At 48.1% G+C, this 25,465-nt stretch overlaps 1 pseudogene; it reads left to right on the top strand.

Annotated features, from left to right (window-relative positions):
- The first annotated feature begins 5,094 nt into the window (after nt 1–5,094).
- Nucleotides 5,095–7,254, top strand: LOC134759843 (cell division cycle protein 27 homolog; annotated as a pseudogene).
- The last annotated feature ends 18,211 nt before the right edge of the window (nt 7,255–25,465 follow it).

Here is a 25,465-nt window from a genome sequence, read left to right as displayed (position 1 = left end):
TCAGAATTAACCAGACAAATCACTTCACCAACTAAGGCCATGCACCACCACTCATGGAATTGAGAAAGAGCTATCAGTCAAACCTGTCCGTGTCCAGGCCGGGTGATATTTCCCGTGTTGAGTCAAATTAAGCTGCAGGCTCCACTCCTGGTGGTGCCTTTCCACCAATTCCTTTAAGTTTCAGCTTTGCAACCCTACTCCCCCAGAAACCCAAAAACCCAAAGACTGGTTCCTTGGAAGCTGCCCAGCGGGTCATGGAAATAACGCCGCTGCATCGCCAGTCGGCATTGTTTATTGTCGGAACTACGACGCTATCTGATTGTCTTGGAATCTCCAACTTTCATTCTTGGTTAATGAAAACATTCTTGGCAAATGCTTTTGCTCTGGTCCGAACTGCGCCAGTCCAAGAATTTCACCTCTAGCGGCGCAATACGAATGCCCCCGGCCATCCCTCTTAATCATGGCCTCAGTTCCGAAAACCAACAAAATAGAACCGCGGTCCTATTCTATCATTCCTAGCCTCGGTATCCAGGCGGCTCAGGCCTGCTTTGAAAACTCTAACTTTTTGAAAGTAAACGCTTCGGGCCACGGGACACTCAGCTAAGAGCATCGAGGGGGTGCCTAGAGGCAAGGGGTGGGGACGGGATGTGACTCACCCACCCGCCCTCTCCCAAGATCCAACTATGAGCTTTTTAACTGCAGCAACTTTAATATACACTATTGGAGCTGCAATTACCACAGCTGCTGGCACCAGACTTGCCCTCCAATGGATCCTTGTTAAAAGATTTAAAGTGGACTCATTCCAATTACAGGGCCTCGAAAGAGTCCTGTATTGTTACTTTTCATCACTACCTCCTTGGGTAGGGAGTGGGTAATTTGCACGCCTGCTGCCTTCCTTGAATGTGGTAGCCGTTTCTCAGGCTCCCTCTCCAGAATCGAACCCTGATTCCCTGTCACCCATGGTCACCATGGTAGGCAGAGCGACTACCATTGAAAGTTGATAGGGCAGACATTCAAATGGGTCGTCGCTGCCACTGGGGGCGTGCGATTGGCCTGAGGTTATCTAGAGTCACCAAAGCCGTCGGCACCCGACCCCCCCGGCCGGGGCCAGAGAGGGGCTGACAGAGTTGGTTTTGATCTGACAAATGCACACATCTTCCCCGTGAATTGAGTCAGCACCCTTTGGCATGTATTAGCTCTAGAATTACTACAGTTTTCCAAGTAGGAGAGGAGCAAGCAACCAAAAGAAACATGACATATTTAATGAGCCATTAACAGTTTCAGTGTACTGGTCCTGCGTACTTAGACATGTATGGCTTAATCTTTGAGACAAGCATATGGTTCTGGTAGGATCAACCATGTAGGTAGAAAGCGGCCTCCAGGCCTCGTGAGGATGAGCCCAGAGTCCCAGTCGCGAGGATGGGCATGTCAGGGAGGGTGACGGGGCGTGTGAGAGGGAGGGAACAGTGTGGGGTGGTGGGGGGGGGCGGTGGGGCAGCGAACCGGACATCCCATCCACCCACACGACACAACACCCCCCCACGGTCTCACCACTCCCAACCCTTCATCCCCAAGTGCGAGGAGGCAGACCGCCCGACCCGTGCACGGCAGCCACGATGGACTGGCGGCCATTCGCATGCGGCAGGCGCAGGGTAGCCCCGATGTTTGGACAGCGAATGAGAGGCGGACCACGGTGCCTGGGATCTCACTGCCAGCAGCCTCTGAGCACGAAGGTGTCTCAGCGCAGCACCTAGAGTGTCTGACTGGCCTTCGGCAAGCCCACAGCTCCACCACCGCTGCCGCCATCGCGTCCAGCCCCCGGAACCCTCTCCCCCACACGTGCTGCAGGCTGACCCCAAACCCTCCAGGTGCCCACCAAGCCCAAGCGGGGCGCCGCCGACTTGGTCCCAAAGGCGCACGCGCGGAGACACGGACAACAGGCCAAACAGTGGCCAGTGGCAGTGCCCCACAAGGCGGAGCTGGGTTTAGTCCCAGACGGGGCCACCACAGCCTAAGCTGGTGAGCCGCCCAGGGAGAGAGGATCAGTGGGCAGGGAGGGGGGCACAGACAGGCAAGGCTAGGGACTGCGAGGGCAAGGGCACCGGGGAGCCTGCAGTGGGGCGGCTCGGGGAGAAACCTCAGGCACGGCCGGGCCACCAGGAAAACACTGCCATGGGATCCCACCACCACAGGCACGAGGGAGGTCCCACGGCTCCCCATCTAGGATGCCGGATGGCCCTCGGCAGTCACCAAGACCCACTTCATGAGCCCCAGGTCCTGCCATTGGGACCCCAAAGCGACCTCAGCCACAAACCCAATGCCAAGGCCACGTTGCTCATTTCCCGTCCATCCTCCAACCTGGTCAAGCTCTGGGAGAATGATGCGCCCCCCACTTGGGATGCTTCCCATGGCCAGGCGGCCCAACCCCGTGCAATGCAAATGCGGTCGTCAGCACGGTCGCTATTCCATAGGGGAGCAGGCGAAGAGCCAGCTTGCAGGGGAGCGGGTCACTCACCAGGTGAAACGCCGGGCACAGCCACTGCTCGCGCACAGACTCGGAAGGAGGAGGCGTGGGCCACACAGTAGGCAATGAGCCACCCTCGGTCCCCACTGCGGAGGCCGGGGAACCCTCTCTCTTCCCCCCTCACCCTGTCGATGGGGAAGCGGAGGAGTGTCCTCTGCAAGCGAGTCGCTACGGCAGTGCTACCTTAACGCAGAGAGAGGCAGCAGGCCGGGGAATCCGGTACCCCAAAGGCACACCTCTCGGATCGCTAGAGAAGGCTTTCTCACCGAGGGTGGGTCACACTCCCCACCCGCCAGTCACCCCTCGTCAGGCCTGCAGAGGTGCTTAGGGATGCCTGGAGAAGGGGGGGGGCTTGCGGTACCAGGAAAAATCTGCGTGAGGCAACCTTGAGCCTTCGCGGTCTGGGCAGGTGACCTCGCCGCTGCGCATGCGCGCAATCCCCTAAGGACTCCACGTCCACCCACCTCCTATCTCCCAGGCAAAGCACCTCCAAGTAAACCCATACACAACCAGTCAGAGGCAGAATGGTAGCCCCTCGGCGGCCGGCCGGCACATGCGTCACCTGCCCCAGCCCACTGCGATCATTAACACGCCCCGCGCACAACCGCCAGAGGGGAGCACGGGACCTGCACTCAGCAGACCAGGCGGCGCCCTTCCTTGCATGGCAGGGGTCGTCTCACTCAACCGACTCAACCCCCACACCAACGAGCTCCCTCAGGACCCACTCGCGGACACCATGGCAGTGACCGGAGGAGGGGGCGCTGGGGATGGGAAACACACACCACCGCTGGGCCTCGGGCACCTGAGTGATAAGCTGGGATTGGAAGGGGGGAGCCGGGTGCAGTAGGCTCACGCCTGTCATCTCCGCACTTTGGGAGGTGAGGGAAGGTGGATCCCTCGATCCAAGCCTTGGCAACATGGTGAAACCTCGTCTCTAAAAAAATACAAAAACTAACTGGTTTCAGAACCTGGACTCAAAGTTAATAAATAGATAAATAGGCCGGGCACGGTGACTCAAGCCTGTAATCCCATCACTTTGGGAGGCCGAGGTGGGCGGATCACGGGGATCAGGAGATCGAGACCATCCTGGCTACCACAGTGAAAACCCGTCTCTACTCAAAATACAAAAAATTAGCCAGGCATGGTGGTGGGCGCCTGTAGTCCCAGCTACTTGGGAGGCTGAGACAGGAGAATGGGGTGGACCCAGGAGGCAGAGCTTGCAGTGAGCTGACATCATGCCACTGCACTCCAGTCTGGGCAACAGAGTGAGATTTTGTCTCAAAATAATAATCATAATAATAAATAGATTAAAATTGAAAATTTGAAAGAAAACGTAGCTGGCTGGGCACAATGGCTCACACTTGTCATCCCAGCACTTTGGGAGGCTGAGATGGGCAGATCACATGAGGTGGCCAGTTCGAGACCTGCCTGACCACATGGAGAAATGCTGTCTCTACTAACAATACAAAATCAGCCGGGTGTGGTGGCACATGCCTGTAATCCCAGCTACTCAGGAAGCTGAGGCAGGAGAATCACTTGAACATGGGAGGTGGAGGTTGCGGTGAGCTGAGATGGTGTCATTGCACTCCAGCATGGGCACCAAGAGTGAAACTATATCCCAAAAAAAAAAAAAGAATTAAGGGCTATATTCTGTTATTTTTGCTTCCTACCCTGAGAAGAACATAATACAGCTGCTGTCTGTCTGCCTGCCTGCCTGCCTGCCTGCCTGTGACAGGGCCTCACCCTGTCTTTCACCCAGACTGGAGCGCAGTGACACCATTATGGCTCACACATTGCAGCCTCTACCTCCCCAGGGTTAGGCAATTCCTCAAGGGATCCTACAGCCTCGACCTCCCAAAGTGTTGGGGTTACAGACGTGAGCCACAAGCACCCAGCCTGAGTTAATACATCTGGTCTCACTACGTCTTAACCACACACTCATGAAGAACTCAAGTCAAGAGAGATTCGGCAAGAGACTCACAGCATTCTCTCCCGAAAGCAGTGAGGTGGATGGCAGACGTGTGTCTCGAGCTCCTAGGGTTTTAGGTGACCATGCGTAGAGGAGAGATTTCCAATGTTTCCAGAGATGCACGAACCACACTTATTCGGGGCATCTGAACACGAGATGGGGTTTCTGACAGCGACTTAAGGGCCAGGAAGGGCCAGAATCTGCCAAGGCTCCTGTCCCAGGGTGGGGCCGATGGAACCCAAGGTAGAGGGAGTCAGCGGTCTGCACAGAGAGAGCTCCAGCCCTAGGCCCCACCGTGCAGACCAAATCAGAAGGAACAGAGTCCTTCGTCCTACATGCCACATCGCTCCACTGAACTTGGGAGCGGATCCGTTTTCCAAACACGAGGTGACTTTCACTTTGCAATGGATCACAAGGGGCCGGGCTTTCCAGAGTCGGCAGGATAAAGAAGTCATTCTGGCTTGGCCTCCCCCATTCCCCGGTAACTGGTGAATTTAAATGAGCCGAGGCTGGCCGGGCCGGAGCCGCTACAGGGCGGAGGGGGGTGGGTGGGGTGGCGGGTTGCCTGAGGCACTGCAGAAATTGGGCCTGAGCCTCGAGGATGACCGTGCTGCAGGAACCCGTCCAGGATGCTATATGCCAAGCACTAAACCACTATGCTTACCGAGATGGGGTTTTCCTCACAGAAGGCCTTTATGCAGAAGTACACTCAGAAGAAGCCTTGTTTTTACTGGCGACCTGTTCTTGCCGCCAAGAAAAGGCCTATAAAGCATATAGACACTTGAAAAGTCACAGTTGTCCTACACTGCAATGCAAATACCAGCTTGCAAAATGTTGTGTTGATCTCAGTAAGCTTGCAGACTGGGAACAAATCTTGTCTGGTGGAGTGTTTAATAAGCAGAAAAGCCATGATGATATTGTCACTGAGTTTGGTGATTCAGCTTGCTTTCCCCTTTCATTGTTGGGACATGTATATTGCAAGACAGATCGGCTTGCCAAAGGATCAGAAGGTTACCAAAAGAGACTTAGTTTAAATCCTTTCCTCTGGTATCCCTTTGAATCATTATGTGAAATAGGTGAAAAGCCAGATCCTGACCAAACATTTAAATTCACATCTTTACAGAACTTTAGCAACTGTCTGCCCAGCTCTTGCACAACACAAGTACCTGATCACAGTTTATGTCACAGACAGCCTGAGACTGTTCTTACGGAAACACCCCAGGACACAATTGAATTAAACAGATTGAATTTAGAATCTTCCAATTCAAAGTACTCCTTGAATACAGATTCCCCAGTGTCTTCTATTGATTCAGCTGTAATTTCACCTGATACTGTCCCACTGGGAACAGGAACTTCCATATTATATAAACAAGTTCAAAATAAACCAAAAACTGGTCGAAGTTTATTAACAGGACCAGCAGCTCTTAGTCCATAAACCCCAAGTTTTGGGATTTTGCCATTAGAAACCCCAAGTCCTGGAGATGGATCTTATTTACAAAACTACACTAATACACCCTCTGTAATTGATGTGCCATCCACAGGAGCCCCTTCAAAAAAGTCTGTTGCCAGAATTGGCCAAACTGGAGCAAAGTCTGACTTCTTGCAGAGTGGAAATAGCCGAGAGGTAACTCCAATTATTTCACAAACAGAAAGATCTGGTCCATAAATAAGTACAACACCTCAGGTAATGAGCCCCACTATGACATCTCCCCGAAATGCACTGCATCAAAAAACTTCATGACTCTTTACTAGTGACACTTCCACAACCAAAGAGAATAGGAAGAAATTTAAAATGAAATTTCCACCTAAAACCCCAAACAGAAAAACAAAAAGTAAAACTAATAAAGGAGGAATAATTCAACCTAATATAAATGACAACCTGGAAATTACAAAATTGGACTCTTCCATCAATTCAGAAGACAAAATATCCACAATCACACATCAGATTCAGGCTTTTAATCTACAAAAAGCAGCAGCAGAAGGCTTGATGAGCCCTCTTCATGAAAGTGGGAAAGGTTATTTAGCTTTGTGTTCATACTACTGCAAAGAAGCTATAAATATTTTGAGCCATCTACATTCTCACCACTACAATACTAGTTGGGTACTGTGCCAAATTGGAAGGGCCTATTTTGAAATTTCAGAGTACATGCAAGCTGAAAGAATATTCTCAGAGGTTAGAAGGATTGAGAATTATAGATTCGATGGCATGGAAATCTACTCTACAACACTTTGGCGTCTTCAAAAAGATGTCTCTCTTTCATTTCTGTCAAAAGACTTAACAGACATGGATAAAAATTCGCCAGAGGCCTGGTGTGCTGCAGGGAACTGTTTCAGTCTGCAGCGGGAACACGATATTGCAATTAAATTCTTCCAGAAGGCTATCCAAGTGGATCCAAATTATGCTTATGCCTATACTCTATTAGGGCGAGAGTTTGTCTTAACTGAAGAATTGGACAAAGCATTAGCTTGTTTTCGAAATGCTATCAGAGTCAATCCTAGACATTATAATGCATGGTAAGTGGTAATGAAGTGTAAAGACAAATCTTGTTGATGGTGCTGGTAGTCACTAATTTTTCTTGTTAGATAGCTCTTTATTGTCATGAATTTGGTTACTAATACTTAGGGATGGTACATACAGGTCAATAACTTCAAACTAACATGTTTTCTTATGAAATGTATGTCTTTAACAAACTCTTCAGTTAACTAATTATAATAGAATACCAGATGCTTATACTCAACAGTTTCAGTCTTCTACCAAACTTTTGCAAATACTGTAGTTGTGTTTTGTTTGTTTGCTTGTTTAGTTTTGTTAATTGATTTGTTAGTTTTTCCTCAAACACAGAAATGGTGATTGGGACAAAAAGTGCTTGGGAAATTGGAAAGGAATAGCATAATTCACTTATTGGATAATAGAAAAAAACACTGAAAAATTCACTAGTTGCTTCTTTTTGACAGTGTTCCAGTTTATTGAGTTACTATTAAGAACTTAGTGTACCCTTTTATTTAGCAGTATCTCTGTTTTACTTTTTTGTATTTGTGTATAAGTAGACACATAGGAAATTACTACCCAGGCCATATTGTTATCAACTGAATAACATATGAAAACGTTTGGTCCTACTTCTGCCTCAACACCGTACTTACTGTTGACATTTATTGTATTTTTCTGGACTGACATAAACGTTTAAATATCAAGAGAAGGCCAGGCATGGTGGCTCATGCCTGTCATCCCAGCACTTTGGGAGGCCAAGGCAGGCAGATCACATCAAGAGATCGAGACCATCCTGGCCAACATGGTGAAAATCCGTCTATATTAAAAGTATAAAAATTAGCTGGGCATGGTGGTGGGTGCCTGTAGTCCCAGCTACTCAGGAGGCTGAGGCAGGAGAATCGCTTGAACCTGGGAAGTGGAGGTTGCAGTGAGTCAAGATTATGCCATTGCACTCCAGCCTGGGTGACAGAGTGAGACGCCGTCTCAAGAAAAAAATAAAATAAAATAAAATAAAATAAAATAAAATAAATAAAATAAAATAAAATAAATAAGTAAATAACAAGAGAAAGTATAATTCTGAAGTCGTAACTCTGTGGAAGCTTTTCTGTCAGATATGGTTATCTTTGGGGTTAATTATTAGAGCAGTTGAGTTTTAACACTTGATTTGCTTCTAAATCTGAAGCATTATATTACTAAAATATTTTTTGATTTGTGAATATGTTGTTCAATGGATTATATCTCATTTTGCAGTAGTAGTTGCAGTGCCTGAAAGATTGCCAAAAAAAAGTGCTAGCTTTTGCTGACAAATGTAACAATCAACTTGCCAATATTGCCTTCTTTTCCAATAGCTATGCTCTCCATAATATTTTAAGAACTCAGTTCTTCATAAGGCTTGTGTTTTTTTTTATTTTTTCCCAAGTATGGTTGATCCTTGTGCTGTTCTTTTTTAAATGTGTATTGTCTGTTCAGCTATTGTACAAGAGTCACATTCTTAAAAACCTTAACCATATCAAAAATTGCGTTTAAAGGAGGATTATTCAGATTGGCAAGTTTTTAGTAGGAGGAGTTTAAATGCTGACATATTTAGGTAACTCGAAATACTGAGCAACTTTATTCTAACTACTAAATAGATAACCATTCTTTTGTTTTCACTTTCGCTATCATTAGCACCGTGTTTAATATCTTTTCTTCATCTATAACACAATCATAACGATATACAAAGCCACTCAAATAAAGCAGATATATTGTGCTTTAAAAAAAAAAAAAGAAGTTATTATGTGGCACACAATGAGTTGTGACTCGAATCTAGAATCTCCAGTGAAAACCAATGAAACAGGGTCAAATCCCTTGTCTACCAAAAATAAAAAAATGTGCCAGGCGTGGTGGTGCTGAGGCAGGAGAATCACTCTAACCCAGGAGACAGAGGTTGCAGTGAGCTGAGACCACGCCACTGCACTCTAGCCGCGGGGGGACAGAGCAAGACTCCATCTCATAAGCAAACAAACACAGAAAGCCAATAAAGCTGTTTAACTCAACGTGTCAGGCTCAGGTCTCTTGTCAGGATACATCCAGCACCAGGGGAAACGTTGAGGGGTGGGGTGGAATCTATTTTGTGGACTCAAGGAAGGGTTTGAGAGACAGTCCCACAAACGTGACGGCCTAAAGAAGCCCCTCCGCCCAAGAAGCAATATTCATTTGTATCCTGTAGCCACCCACGAGGAGAATCAGGCTCTCTACAGACCCCCACCCCACCCCACCCCATCCCACCACCCCACCTCATGAAATGAGCTGTCGCTGTGTCAGGCTCTATTCACGCAATGTGGTTTTGTAACCTCCAGCATTTGTGTGTGTGTTGCGGGGTGGGGTTGGGGTGGCTGTGGACAGAGGAGAGGATAAAGCGGTGGTGTCCCACGGGTGCCCAGTACATGGGACATGAGTGGGTTGGCCAGAGGCTAGGGAACTCATCTCCTGTCAGGATGTCTCCCCTCCTGGTCCCCTCTCTGACCTATGCTCCACATCGCAGTTCAGTGGGGATCTTGTGGGTGGAGTCACCATCCCTTTGGACTATAGTCAACGAAGGCCGGGCTCCCAAGAGTCTCCCCGGAGTCGGGGCCTTGGCCAGGCTCACAAGGATGCTGACGGTGATGGTTGGTGATGGTGATGTACGTTGGAGACCTCGGGCCAATGCAGAGGTATCCATTGGACCTCGGTGGGACAGGTCAGCTTTGCAGAGTCCCGTGCATCCTTCCAGAGACTCATCCAGCACTAGCAAGCATGGTCCCGAGGATCCCAGCTCCCAGCAGAAGCACTTTTGTTCACACAGAATCCTGGGCAGGAAAGTTCTGAGCAGGTTTAGACCTCCTAGCCAAAAAGCCAAAGTCACTTCTGGGATTTTTTTTCAAAGAGCCAGTGGTTCCACAAAGGGCCATGAGTAGTTGCGGAAATGGAGAGAAGTGCTTGCAGATACATATTTGAGACAGAACAGACAGGGCTTGGTCATAGGTCATGGAGGACATGAGCAGATGCACATTGAGAAAACCCTCCCAGCATCCTAGGTGAACGGAGGTATGATTTTTCGAGACAGTCGAGCTAGAAACAACGCCAGATTTTAGGGTTGGATATTTATTAATATGTAGTATCTACGAGGTATCCAAGTCCAGAAATCAACTCTCCAGTTCTGTACAGCATTCTGTAGGGAGATCAAATCTGGGATGTCTAAAGTTAAGAATTCAGGCCGTGGTAATGGATTAGATTAGATGTACTTGAACTTATTTTGCCAAGAATGAGAGGGCAGAAGATAGAGACAGCCAGAGAGTGAGCGAGCGAGAGAGAGAGAGAGAGACACAGAGACAAAGAGACAGAGAGACACAAAGATACACAAAGAGAGAAAGACAGAAAGAGAGAGAGACAGACAGATAAAGACACAGAGAAAGACACAAATGGACAGAGATAGAGAGAAACTGAAAGAGAGACAGACAGAAAGATAGAGAGACAGACAGAGAGAGAGAGACAGACCGACAGGCAGACAGACAGGCAGAGAAAGAGAGTAAGGCAGAAAGCAGACACACGCACACACAGAGACAGAGAGAGTTGGAGAGATAGAGAGAAAGAAAGAGAGAGACAGACAGAGGGAAAGAGAGAGAGAAAGAGACAGACAGAGGGAGAGAGAGAAACAGAGAGAAAGAGAGAGAGACAGACAGAGACAGAGAAAGAGACAGAGAAACAGACAAGGAGAGAGAGAGACAGACAGGCAGAGAAAGACAGTAAGACAGAAGACAGACACACAGAGAGAGAGACAGAGAGACAGAGACAGAGAGACAGACAGGCAAAGAGAGAGAGAAAAAACAGACAGACAGGGAGAGAGAGAGACAGACAGAGAGGGAGAGAGACTGACAGACAGGCAGAGAAAGAGAATAAGACAGAAGACAGACACAGTGAGAGAGACAGAGACAGAGACAGCGAGACAAAGAAAGAAAGAGAGATACAGACAAAGAGACAGACAGAGAAAGACGAGACAGACAGAGAGAGACAGAGAGAAACAGAGAGAGAGAGAGAGAGAGAGAAAGAGAGAGAGAGAGACAGGCAGGTAGAGAAAGAAAGAAGACAGTCACTGTGAGAGAGACAGGCAGAGAGAGAGACACACAGAGACAGAAAGAGAGAGAGAAAGAAAGAGACAGTCAGAGAAAGAGACAGACAGAGAGAAACAGACAGACAGGGAGAGAGAGAGAGTGACAGACAGACAGGCAGAGAGAGAGACAGACAGGCAAAGAAAGGGAGTAAGACAGAAGACAGACACAGTGAGAGAGACAGGCAGAGAGAGAGAGACAGAGAGAGAGAGAAGACAGAGAAAGAGAGAGACAGAGACAGACAGAGAGAGAGAGGAGGAGGAACGGCGTGCTCAGGAAATAATTACACATATTTTATAATGCTTTTGATTCCATTAAGGGTGGCCGGGGTGTGCTTTGAAAACAACAACAGCAACAAGAGCAGCAGCAGCAGCAAGAGCAGCAGCAGCAAGAGCAGCAGCAGCATTCGCTTAAGGATTTCTAGAAAATAAGATGTTCTGAAGTAAACATCAACCGGCTCTCACTACACGTTGAGAGATTCACAAAAGCGCTAGTTAACGACAGGAGAAAACAGCAGCTAACATGTCTTGGGGAAAATATACGTCTTCCTGAAAATTGGGGATTTCTACTTCACCTGAAAAGAAATACATACGAAAAAGGAAAAACACGAACAAAACAAAACAAAACAACAAACACGGGCCAAGTCACCGTCCGTGGAAATCTTAAGTGAGCAAAGTATTAGTTTTCAGAAAACGTTTCTCTTTTGGGCAAATAATAAGAAGGCCTAGACTAGAGCTGTGATGCCATTCCCATTGTGAAACTATGTTGGCCGGAGGGCGGAGAAACTAAAACATCATGATAAAAGGTGATTGAGACCCATCCAGGGTGAAGCTTTCCTAGGGAGGGAGGCCCGGGGAGGGACACGGGGGAAAAAAACCCCAAAACAGCAGAACCGCCTGCTTGCCCAAATGGGTCAAGGGCTATGCCATCGGCCAGAGTTGCCTCCAGGGAATTGGGACCGTGCCACCCCCATCTTCAAAAACGGTGGCCAATGATTGAGGCCTGACTCCCACCGTTGCAAATGGCAGCCTGGCAAGAATGAGATCGCCGGTAAGGGGTGGGGGAGGGGAAGAGAAGACGGAGGCACACTGGGGAGGCTCTGGAAGGTTTCCAAGCAGGGTGTTGGGAGGCGGGGGGTGGGGGGTTGGGAGGAACCCACCTAACTGACTCACTAAATGAAGATAAAGGGATGTGGGTAGTGGGGGGAGCCAGGGGGCAACTTGAAAATTAAACTGACCCCTCCTAAAACCCAAGTAAAAGAGTCTATGCGCATGAAAGAATCTAACACACAAAGAAAACTAAAGCGCTGATCAAAGCAAAATAGGGCCCCCGCCAGGGCGGAGGTTCCCTAGGCAACGAGGGAGAGAGGGAGGGGCCTCCAGAAGGGAGAGAGAGGAACCCGTTGCCCCAGGCTCCGTGAAGTCTGCGAGACCTCCCTCCATGTCACCTAGACTTTCAATAACAGTGGCCGCTAGATGATGCCCAAAGACAACTGATGTCTGCAAGTGTCAGTCAGCATGGAAAAGAATGCATTTATTTATTTATTTATTTATTTATTTATTTATTTATTCGTTTGTTTAGAGACAGAGTCTCACTCACTCTACAGCCCAGGCTGTAGTGCAGTGGCACGATCTCGGCTCACTGCAGCCTCTACCTCCCAGATTCAAGTGATTCTCCCACCTCAGCCTCCCGATTAGCTGGCATTACAGGCTCATACCCTACTGCGCCTGACTCAGTTTAGTATTTTTAGTAGAGACAGGGTTTCGCTGTGGTGGCAAGGCTGGTCTTGAAATCCCAACCTCACGTGATCCCCCGCTTCAGCCTTCCAAAGTTCTGGGATGACAGACGTGTGCCACCACGCCTGGCCTTAACCATGTATTTTTGAGTCGAGGAGCTTATCAGGAAAATACGAAAAGTAGGGAAGCCACACATGACAGAGAGAAAAGTCTGAAAATGCCCCTTCCATCCAAGTGGGGACCCAGCCTCGACCTCCCAAAATCATACACTGAGTGGCGAAGCCTAGCAAGGCCCGTCTGTCTGGATTCCTCTTGACCTCTCTAAGCAGGCGCTTCTCACTTTTGTGGAAGGGGCAGGGCCCTCTCCGGCATGGGGGGTCTGACAGACTGACAGAGAAAGAGACAGCCATAGAAAGACAGAGATGGACAGAGAGAGACAGAGAGAAACCGACAGAAAGACAGAGAGAGAGACAGAGACAGAGAGAGAGAGAAACAGACAGACAGGGAGGGAGAGAGACAGAGAGAGAGACAGACAGACAGACAGACAGAGACAGACAGAGAGGAAACAGAAAGAGAGAGACAGAAAGGAGAAACAGACAGACTCACAGAGACAGACAGAGAGAAACAGACAGACTCACAGAGACAGACAGAGAGAAACAGAAAGAGAGAGACAGAGAGAGAGAGAAAGGGAGGGAGAGAGAGATAGACAGGCAGAGAAAGACAGTAAGACAGAAGACAGACACAGTGAGAGAGACAGGCAGAGAGAGAGACAGACAGAGACAGAGAGAAAGAAAGAGAGAGACAGACAGAGAAAGAGACAGACAGAGAAAGAGAGAGATGGACACAGAGAAACAGAAAGAGAGAGAGACAGAGATAGAGAAAGAGAGAGAAACAGAAAGAGAGAGACAGAGATAGACAAAGAGAGAGAAACAGACAGACAGGGAGGAAGAGAGACAGAGAGAGACAGACAGAGAAAGACAGAGACAGACATAAAGAAACAGACAGAGAGAGATGGAGAGAGAGAGTGAGAGATAGAGAGAGAGAGAAACAGAGAGAGAGAGAAACAGAAAGAGAAGGGGAGAGAGAGACAGACAGTCAGGCAGAGAAAGAGAGTAAGACAGAAGAGAGACACAGTGAGATAGACAGGCAGAGGGAGAGAGAGACAGAGACAGAGAGAAAGAAAGAGAGAGACAGAAAGAGACAGACAGACGGACAGAGAGAAACAGCGAGAGAGAGACAGAGAGAGCGAGAGTGAGAGAGACAGAGAGAGAGAAACAGACAGGGAGGGAGAGAGACAGACAGAGAGAGAGAGACCGACAGGCAGAGAAAGAGAGTAAGACAGAAGATAGGCACATAGAGAGAGAGGAAAGAAAGAAAGAGAGAGACAGGCCGGGCGCGGTGGCTCACTCCTGTCATCCCAGCACTTTGGGAGGCTGAGGCTGTTGGATCACGAGGTCAGGAGATCGAGACCATCCTGGCTAACACAGTGAAATCCCGTCTCTACTAAAAATACAAAAAATTAGTCGAGCTTGGTGGCGGGCGCCTATAGTCCCAGCTACTCGGGAGGCTGAGGCAGGAGAATGGCGTGAACCTGGGAGGTGGGGCTTGCAGTGAGCCGAGATGGCGCCACTGCAGTCAAGCCTGGGCGACACAGTGAGACTCCGTGTGAGAAAAAAAAGAAAGAGAGAGACAGACAGACAGAGAAAGAGACAGACAGAGACAGACAGAGAGAAACAGACAGAAAGAGAGACAGAGAGAGAGAACAGAAAGGCAGGGAGAGAGAGAGACAGACAGGCAGAGAAAGAGAGCAAGACAGAAGACAGACACAGTGAGAGAGACAGGCAGAGAGAGACAGACAGAGACAGACAGAAAGAGAGACAGATGAGACAGAGAGACAGAGAGAAACAGACAGAGAGAGAGTGAGAGAGAGAGGGAGAGAGACAGAAAGGGAGGAAGAGAGGCAGACAGAGAGAGAGAGACAGACGGGTAGAGAAAGAGAGTAAGACAAGATAGACACAGAGAGCGAGACAGAGAGAGAGCGAGAGATACAGAAAGAGAGACTCAGAAAAAGAAAGAGACAGACAGAGAAAAACAGAGACGGACAGAGAGAAACAGAGACAGACAGAGAGAAACAGACAGAAAGAGAGAGACAGAGAGAGATAGAAACAGACAGGGAGGGAGAGAGAGACAGACAGGCAGAAAAAGAGACAGATAGAGAAGACAGAGACAGACAGAGAGAGACAGAGAGAAACAGACAGAAAGAAGGTCCTAGCCCAGTAGCAATACAGTGCCTTTTCTTCATTTTCTCTTTGTTTTCTGGTTTCTTTTCTTTTTTCCTTTTCTTTTCTTCTCTTCTTTTCTTTCTTTTCTTCTTTTCTTTTCTTTCTTTCTTTCTTTCTATTTATTTATTTAGAGACAGAGTCTCACTCTGTCACCCAGGCTGTAGTGCAGTGGCATCATCCCGGGTCACTGCAACCTCCGCCTGCCAGGTTCAAGTGATTCTCCTGCCTCAACCTCCCGAGTAGCTGGGATTATAGGTGCCTGCCCCACCGCGCCTGACTCAGTTTCGTATTTTCAGTAGAGATGGGGTTTCACCATGTTGGCTAGGCTGGTTTTGAACTCCTGACCTCGTGACCCACCCACCTCGGCCTCCCAAAGTGCTGGGATGAAAAAGTGAGCCACTGCATTCAGTGTACAGTGCCATTTGTTAGAAATCACTCATGGGAACACACACTTATAGGTCATGTGTAGAGATTTTATTTATTTATTTATTTATTTATTGCACGCGAAGGTGGGGGGATGGTGTTTCACTCTTGCTACCCAGGCTACAGTGCAATGCCATAGGGAACTCAAAGAGTCAACCTATGGCAGAGAGGACACGTCATTCTGAGTGTAAGGCCCACAGTGAAAGGTGGCAGGGCTGGCACTTTTAAAGGATGAAATCCCTACGGCTCAGGCCTGTCGTCCCAGCACATTGGGAGGCCCAGAAGGGCAGATCACTGTAGGTCAGGAATTCAATCCCAACGCGGCCAACATGGAGAAACCCCGTCTCCACTAAAAATAGAAAAAATAGCCGTCTGTCGTGGTGTGCGTCTGTAATCCCAGCTACCAAAGAAGAATCACTGGAACCCGGAAAGCAGAGGTATCAGTGAGCCAAGAGAGCGCCACTGCATCGCAGCCTGGGTGACAGAATGAGAGAGACTCAGACCAAAAAAGGGAAATGAAGAGAGAAAAAAAAAAGAACAGGCCCAAATACTGCATTGTCGCTGAATATTCCCCCCAAAGGCCGGAAATCCCCTGACTCAGGTCAAGGAGGTGGTGTTTCGTTTCACTTATCTCTGTCCCTCTCTCCCTCTCTCTCTCTTTCTCCTTTAACTTTCATTTCTTGTTCAAGCATACATGTGCAAGATTGTTATAAAGGTAAACTTCTGATGGGGGGTTCAGTGTGCAGATGATTTCATCACCCAGACACTCAGCACAGTACTCGACAGTTTTCATGTTTCGTTTTGTTTTGGTTTCTTCTGAAGCTGTCTCTCCTTCCACCCCTCTTCCCTCAAGTAGGCTCCCGTGTCTCTCCTCCCCCTCGTTCTGCCCATGCAGAACTCTCATCTATAAGTTCCCACTTATGGATGAGAACATGCGGTATTTAGCTGATTGTTGCTTTCATCTTCGGTGGTGGCGGTTAAAGAGGCATGACACTAAATTGACCCTTAAGACGCTCCCCTCTGTCCCCACCCTGCACTCCCTCCCCACACACACCCTCATTCCTCCACCCCCTCCTCAAATGCAGGAAAGGAAGAAAGACAGAAATTAAATTAAGAGGTCTGCCTCCAAGGCGGTGGAGGCAGGGGATCTCAAAGGGTGAGCAAGCGATGGGGGTCGGGGGATGTCTTGGCTGAGCTTGCAACAATGGGGGACAGAGTTTCCATCCCCAACACACCCCTTAATCCTCAGCCGTAGCCAGCCTCTGGGTGGGGTTGCGCGCGTAAAACTTCTGAATGGAGAGAAGCCCAAGGCAATGGAAGACATCAGCTCCAACTCCAGGAAGGGAATGGGGCTTTGTGCATTTGAATGGGGCTTTAGAAGGCAGTGCTGCGGCTTCCAAAGCATTGCGTCTCGCCTCGCCTCCCTTCGCCCAGAGTGAGACTCCATCTCAAAATCAATCAATCAATCAATAATAAAAAAAATCAATGAAAGAAAGAAAAAGAAAGAAAGAAAGAAAGAAAGAAAGAAAGAAAGAAAGAAAGAAAGAAAGAAAGAAAGAATCAGTACAGTGGTTGTGGTCGTGAATCATTCCCCGGAGTCCAGGCACAGTGGCTCACGCCCATCACGCCAGCACTTTGAGTCACCGGGTCAGGAGGGTTGCAACAAAATGATGAGACTCTGTCTGTGGAAAAACATTGAAAAATGAAGGCCAGGTTCGGTGGCACACGCCTGCCATCCCAGCAGTTCGGGAGGCTGTAGAGGGCAGATCACCTGAGGTCGGGAGTTCAAGACCAGCCTGACCAACATGGAGAAGCCCCATCTCCACTAAAAATACAAAATCCGCCAGACGTGGTGGCATGTGCCTGTAGTCCCAGCTACTGGGGAGGCTGACGCAGGAGAATCACTTGAACCCAGGAGGCAGAGGTTGTGGTGGGCCAAGATTGTGCCATTGCACTCCAGTCTGGGCAACCAGAGAGAAACTCTGTCTCGGGAAAATGAATAAATAAATAAATAAAAATGATCTGGGCACAGTGGTGCGTTCCCGTGGTCCCAGGTACTCTACTCTGGAAGCTGAGGTGGCAGGATGGCTTGAGTCCAGGAGCGTCAACGCTGCAGTGAGTGAGTTATGATGGCACCACTGCCAGGGTGACAGAGTGAGACGCTGTCTCTAAATCAGTCAATCAATCAAATCACTGGAAGGTGCTGTCTGTGTCTTACTTTCAAAGGGTGTCTCTTTAGGCCAAGCAGGCATGGTGCCTCACACCAGTAATCCTGGCACTTTGGGAAGCTGAGGCAGGAGGAAAGAAAGAAGGGAGGAAGGGAGGAAAGAAGAAAGGCAGGAAGACAGTCAGGCAGGAAAGGAAGAAAGAAAGGAAGGAAGGAAGGGAGAGAGGGAGAAGAAGAGAGAAGAAAAGAGAAGAAAAGAAAAGAAAATGGGAAGGGGCATATCTCCTTGACTGGTGACTGCCCAGGATACAGCTGACTGAAGCCTCGACCTCTGGGGCCTCAAGTGTTCTTCTTATCTCAGCCTCCCGAGTAGCTGCGACTACAGGCAGGTATCACCACACAAAACTAATCTTATAATAATATTATAATTATTATTGAGAAAGAGTCTCGCTCTGTCTCAATAATTGCCATGGCATGATCTCAGCTCACTGAAACCTCGGCCTCCCTAGTTCAAGCAACTCACCTGCCTCAGTCTCCTGAGTAGTTGTGATTACAAGCCTATAGCACCAGACCTGGTAATTGTTCTATTTTTCATAGATATGGGGTTTCACCATGTTGGCCAGCCTGGTCTTGAATTCCTGGCCTCAAGTGATCCACCCACCTTGGCCTCCCAAAGTACTGGAATGACAGGCGTGAGCCACTGTGCCCGGCCCAGATTATTTTTTTATAAATTGTAGAGAAGAAGTTTTGTCAGCTGACGGGTGGAGAGTGGGGTGGGTTTTACTCAGACTGTGTCCTGTGAAAAGGGTAAATTGTGGCTTGTGAACTAGATGTGGAAATTGTGTGTGTGTGTGTGAGAGAGAGAGAGAGACCAATCCAACCATGAGGACCCGGAAATGGTGTTTGATTTGGGTCCCTGTCTAGTCACCTGTCTGTGTGTAGATGACTGAAGATTCCACAAATGAAGGTCAGCAGTATCTATTGAGCTGTTTCTCCCTCTCATGCGTCTCATGTGTGTGGTGGAGAAAGGGAAGAAAAGAGGTTCTGATGGGAAGTTGTCTTCACGCCTGAGGAAGCTGAAGGCAGGCTGACGGGAAGGAGGGCATCCTATGTGACATTTCCATACCTGGACACCCTTTACAATGCTGGGGCTGCCAGTCCACCCTGTATGTCAACACACCCCCAAGAACAGCACGGTCCAGGGTGGTCCAGTCTCGTCCCATCTGGCCCACCCGGGGCATCTAGTGGAAGTCTTCACTGGAGTATTCGACACCATGGAATACTATGCAGCCATAAGAAAATTATGAGTTCATGTCCTTTGTACGGACATGGATGAAACTGGAAACTATCATTCTCAGCAAACTATCACAAGGACAAAAACCAAACACCGCATGTTCTCACTCATAGGTGGGAACTGAACAATGAGAACACATGGACACAAGAAGGGGAACTTCACACACTGGGGACTGTTGCGAGGTGGGGGTAGGCGGGAGGGATAGCATTAGGAGATATACCTAATGCTAAATGACGAGATAATGGTGCAGCACAACAACATGGCACATGTATATATATGTAACAAACCTGTACGTTGTGCACATGTACCCTAAAACTTAAAGTATAATAATAATTAAATAAAATAAAGAAAAAAAAAAGAAAGATTCATCGCGGTTCCCTTGGGGTCGCCAGGCAAAGGCCAGCTGGGGGAGGGTGGTGGGATGTGAAAGGGGGGGGACATCAGCCTCAGAGCTCCCTGGAAGGTGGCAGGCAGCTGGTGGGGGACGCTGAGCCAGAGACGTCTGGCAGGATATAGATCTGGAAGACGCATCAGTCCTCTCCCATACCTCTCCCATGGAAAATCCCACAGCGGCGGTGGGAGCCGTGGTTGGGGGAGAAGCAGGGACAAGGGGGAGAGGGAAGGAGGCCCCCAGGAGGATTTAGCACCAAAAACCCACCCAGGCAATCTTCCTCCTATCGGGTCCAAGGTACACCCTGGGAGGCGGCAAGAGGAACGTTCACCACATGCTTTTTGTCTTTCTCTTTATTTTTTTCGTCTTTTTCATTTTACAAGAGATGCTCATTTCAACAACCAGGCGGTGGATGTTATGGGAGAAGTGTCAAGGCCAGGAGTTTGAGACCAGCCCGAGCAACTGAGCAACACAAGTAGGAGATCTCAGTTGAAAAAAATGAAAAAAAAGGAGGAGGAAGAAAGAAAAGAAAAGAAAAGAAAAGAAAAGAAAAGAAAAGAAAAGAAAAGAAAAAAGAAAAACAACCACCAAGAAAGTTAAAATTCTCTAATGGTGCAGGCACAAAAAAAGAGTGATTTCACGTCTTTTCCCACAACATGGACAGAGCTGGAAGCAAGTATGTACCCAGTGAACTGCCTTCTGCTTAAAAGTGGGAGGTAAACCGTGGGTACGCACATGGTCATCAAAATGGAAATAACAGACACTCCAAAAGGGAGGAGGAGGGTAAGAGGGGGACAAAGGATGAATAAATCGCCCGTCGGAGACAACGTTAGCCACGTGGGTATCGGATACACTGGAAGTCCACTTCTACATCCGGAGGCAGTAGTATGCTGATCTAACAAACAAGCACGTACACCCCCTGAGTCTGTAAGATACCAAAACAACGACGACAGCACCAGCAGCAGCAGCAACAACAACAACAACAGAACAGAAGCTGGAACACAAAATCACCACCACCACCACAATCACCAGTTGGGGGTTGGGGGAGGGTGGCCGCGCTCGAGGCCCGCAGGCTCATTCCCCTCGGGTTTAAAAAAGAAAACAGCAGACTCATTCCCGTCTGTAGGCAGGAAAAATCCAATCAAAGTTCTCGGTTGCTAGAAAGGGAAGTAGAATAAGGAGAAGGGCTTATTGATCTTCTTGTGATCGATCGAGACCATACATGTAAGAAAAAATTAAATACAGACAGCAACACTTTCTACACTGTTCAAAAGCATCGGATATCAGACACACCACACTCCATGGGGCTTGTGCCACTAGAAAGAAAAGACAGGCCAGGCTTGTTGGCTCACGTCTGTCATCCCAGCACTTTGGGAGGCCGAGGCAGGTGGATCACTAGGTCAGGAGATCGAGACCATCATGGCTAACACGCTGAAACCCCATCTCTACTAAAAATACAGAAAATTTGCCGGGCCTGGTGTGGGTGCCTGTAGTCCCAGCTACTCAGGAGGCTGAGGCAGGAGGATGGTGTGAACCCGGGAAGCGCAGCTTGCAGTGAGCCGAGATAGAGCCACTGCACTCTGGCCTGGGCTAAAGAGCGAGACTCCGTCTCAAAAAAAAAAAAAAAAAAAAAAAAGCCAGACATAGTGCTGCATGTCTGTAGTCCCAGCTACTCAGGAGGCTGTGGTAGAACAATCACTTCACCCAGCAGTTAGAGGCTGCAGTGAGCTATGATCATGCCACTGCACTATGGTCTGGGTGACAGAGCGAAACCCCTTCTCAAAGCAAAGAACAACCAAAAACTTACAAGCATACTCAGAGACAGTGTAGGTTTGGTTCCAGACAACCACAATTAAGCAAATGTTACAATCAAATTGGTCGCATAAACATTTTGTTTCCCAGTGCTTATAAAAGTTATGCTTAAACTGTGTTGTAGTCTAATGAGTATTTAATAATTAATTATTAATTAATTAATTAGTAATCGCATTATGTCTAAAAAACTATGTACATACCTTAACTTAAAATACCTCATTGCTGAAAAATTCTAATGAATATCTAAACCTTACCAAGTCATAATCTTTTTTCTGGTGAGTGAAGGGGTGGCCTGCCCTTCCACACTTATGGGTATTTCTAGTCAAGTGGGACGAGAGACTCAGAAAATATGTAAGACACAGAGACAAACTATAGAGAAGCAATAGTAGGCCCAGGGGACTGGCACTCAGCATACGAAGGACCTGCACAGGCACCGGCCTCTGAGTTCCCTCAGTTTTTATTGCTTATTATTTTCATTATTTCAGCAAAAAGGAATGTAGTAGCAGAGCAGGGTGATAATAAGGAGAAGGTCAGCAAAAAACTTGAGCAAAAGAATCTACGTCACTTAATTTCAAGGGAAGGTACTATGACTGGACGTGCACGTAAGCCAGATTTATGTTTGTCTCCATCCAAACATCTCAGTGGAGTAAAGAATAACAAAGCAGCATTACTGCAAACAAGTCTGGCCTCCCATCATAGGGCGGTTTTTCTCTTATCTCAGAATTGAACAAATGTACAATCAGGTTATATACTGAGACATTCAGTTCCCAGGGACAGGCAGGAGACAGTGGCCTTCCTCTATCTCAACTGCAAGAGGCTTTCCTCTTTTACTAATCCACCTCAGCACAGACGCTTAACGGGTGTCGGGCTGGGGGACAGTCAGGTCTTTCTCATCCCACAAGGCCATATTTCAGACTTTCACATGAGGAGAAACCTTGGACAATACCCCGCTTTCAAGGGCAGAGGTCCCTGCGGCTTTCTGCAGTGCATTTTGCCCCTCGTTTATTGAGAGTAGAGAATGGCAATGACTTTTACCAAGTATACTGCTTGTAAACATTTTGTTAACAAGGCACATCCTGCACAGCCCTAGATCCCTTAAACCTTGATTTCATACAATTCTTGTTCTTGTAAGCTCCAGATTGGGTCAGAGTGGCTGAGGCAAAGTGGCTGGGACAAAGCTACAAATTAACAACATCTCAGCAAAGCAATTGTTTAAAGTACAAGTCTTTTTCAAAATGGAGTCTCTTATGTCTTTCCTTTCTATATAGACACAGTAACAGTCTGATCTCTCTTTCTTTTCTCTACAGTGAGGGTCTTGCCTCTATATTGATGGCTGCTGACTGATCAGTGTGGGGGCTGCTGAAGTTTGGGTGCCTGTGTGAATTTCTTAAAACAATGAAGTTTGTTCCTTTCACAAAAGATTTCCATGTAGCATGTGATGCTGTTTGACAGCATTTTATCCACAGTAGAACTTCCTTCAAAATTGGAGTAAACCCTCTCAAACCCTGCTGCTGCTTTAACCACTAGGTTTATGGAATATTCTAAATCCTTTGTTGTTATTTCAACAATGTTCATAGCATCTCCACCTGGGGTAGATTCCATCTCAAGAAAATATTTTCTTTGCTCATCCATAAGAAGCAACTCCCCACTTATTCAAGTTTCATCATGAGTTACAGCAATTTAATCTCATCTTAAGGCCCTAATTCTAATTCTGGTTGTCTTGCGATTTCTACCACATCTGTAGGGACTTCCTCCACTGACATCCTGAGCCCTCAAAGTCATCCATGTGGGCTGGAATCAACTTCTTCCAAACTCCTGTTACTGTTGATATTTCAACTTCCTCCCATCAATCACAAATGTCGTTAATGGTATTTGCTATTAAGGAAATTTGTGATTCATGGGAGGAGGTTGAAATATCATGAAGGAATTAATGGTGAAATCTTTCCAAAAGGTTTTCAATTCAGTTTATCCAGATTCATCAAAGAAATTACTATCTATGACAGCTATACCTTTACAAAATGCATTTATTATTTAATATAAACACTTGAAACTCAAAACCACTCTTTGATCCACAGGCTGAAGGATAGATATTGTATTAGCAGCCATAAGCATAACATTAATTTCCAAGTACATCTCCATCTAAGCTTCTGGGTAGCTAGGAGAATTATTAATAAGCAGCAATCTTTTTTCCTTTTTTCTTTTCTGTCCTTTTTTTTTTCCTTTATGTAGTTTCCCTCTTGTTGCCCAGGATGGAGTGCAGTGGTGTGGTCTTGGCTCACTGCAACCTCCGCCTCCAGGGTTCAAGCCATTCTTCTGCATCAGCCTCCCAAGTAGCTGAAATTACAAGTACCACCACCATGCCCGGCTAATTTTTTGTATTTTTATTAGACATAAGGTTTCATAATTTTCACCAGGCTGGTCTCCAACTTCTGACCTCAGGTTATCCACCCACCTCGTCCTCCCAAGGTGCAGGGATTACAGGTGTGAGCCACTGCACCAGGCCAAGCAGCAATCCCTTTAAAGGACTCGTTTTTTTTTGTTTTTTTTTGTTTTTTTTTTTTTTTCTGAGCAGTAGGTCTCAATAGTGGGATTAAAATATTCAGTAAACCATGATGTTAACAGATGTCACTCAGACCGTGATGTTCCATTTCTAGAGCACAGAAAGAATAGATTTTGCATAATTCTTAAGGGCCCTGAGATTTTCAGAGTGGTCAATGAGCATTGGCTGTAACTTAAAGTCATCAGCTGCAGTGGTCCTCAAAGACAGTCAGCCCATCCTTTGAAGTTTTGAAGCCAAGTGTTGACGTCTCTCTAGCAATGAAAATTTTACATCTTCAGTAAGCTTAATCATTTCCAGCTCTGGACTTAAAGTGAGAGACGTGCAATTCTTCCTTCCATTTGAGATCTTTGAGGCCACTGTGGTTACTAATTAACACCCCCAGTGGGTGTCATCCTCCTCCCTCCTCAATCGAGTTCACCCACACTGCGGCGTGGGGAACAGGGTTTCCTGCATCACACATGCCCTGCATGCCTGGGGCTCTGCCACAGGGGTCTTTCGTGAGCCAGAGAGCAAGAGCCGTCCCCCCACTCCAGCCCAGCCAGGCTGCACAGGCAGAAGGAATCTCTCAACCTGCCACTGCACGTGGGAATTTTGTGTTTGCTGCCCTGGCTCCCCTGGAAGTAGGACTGTCCAACCCTCAGACTCTTCGGTGGCCTCTGCACCCCAACAAATGCCAGGAGGACGAGGATCCACAGCACGGCAGCTTGATGGGCCCATGCTCAGTGGGACAGCTTGGGCTCCCTCAAACTGAGTCACAGGGGCAAGGTGTGTTTGCACCACCCATGTCCCACCGGAGTAGGCGGTGGGTCTGGAGCCCCAGGTCGCCAGGGCAGTGTGGGAAACCAAAGAAGGGGCACCTCCACCTCTGAAGCTTGCGACCCTGGAGGCCTCCTCATCAAGCACAGATGCAAGCCATCCAGGCACCTCTTAACTGCTTCAGGAGCCAGGGTGCTCGTCTACACTCACCTCCAGCCTGTTAGATGAGCTCCTATCAACCCCATCGTTTCAGCAAAAGGCACAACATTTCCTAGATCTGGCACCACTGGGGAAGCTGAAGGAAGTGGAAGAGTTTGCTCCACTGGAAACACTCCTCAGACAGGAAGAACACCGGGCTCTGCTGGAGGAGCTTTAGGACGCAGGATTGGGGCGGGCTGGGGGCAGGGCGGCGGCCTCTCTTTCACGATGAACTTCTGACTCGGTATTGAGAGGCTTGTCTTCCCTTCCAGCTGACCTGCCTAGGATCCCTGAGTTCCAGGTCCCGTGAGAGACTCCACTCAGAGGAGGGCTATTCTTTCCTGAGCATCCTGGGGATCCCAGAGCCCATCCAGGTACCGGGAGGTGGACTGTCTGCTGCTCATGCGCGGGTTAGCAGGCAGCAGCCTAGGTTTTCTAACCAGCCCAGGTGGAGCTCTCATCCCGTCCTTCTTGCCCCCACTGCCGCATTCTTCAGTGGGGCGGGCGGAGACCTCCATCCCGAGAAACACTGGCCCGGTCAGGCACCAAGCCTACTCTTCTTTCTGCGTCTCACCACCTCTGTCTCCCCACCCCACCGTCACTCGCCTACGCTTGCCCTGCCAGCTTCCTCGGCATCACCGTGGAGCACCTGACAGCTAAATGCAAACCCGAGACCCCGCGCAAACCGGGGTGCTGCCCTTTCTACCCAGGAGGGAACTCAGGCAGCGATGGGGAGAG

Source organism: Pongo abelii, chromosome 14, assembly GCF_028885655.2.
Source record: "Pongo abelii isolate AG06213 chromosome 14, NHGRI_mPonAbe1-v2.0_pri, whole genome shotgun sequence".
NCBI lineage: Eukaryota > Metazoa > Chordata > Mammalia > Primates > Hominidae > Pongo > Pongo abelii.
This window is presented reverse-complemented; position numbering and strand designations above follow the sequence as displayed.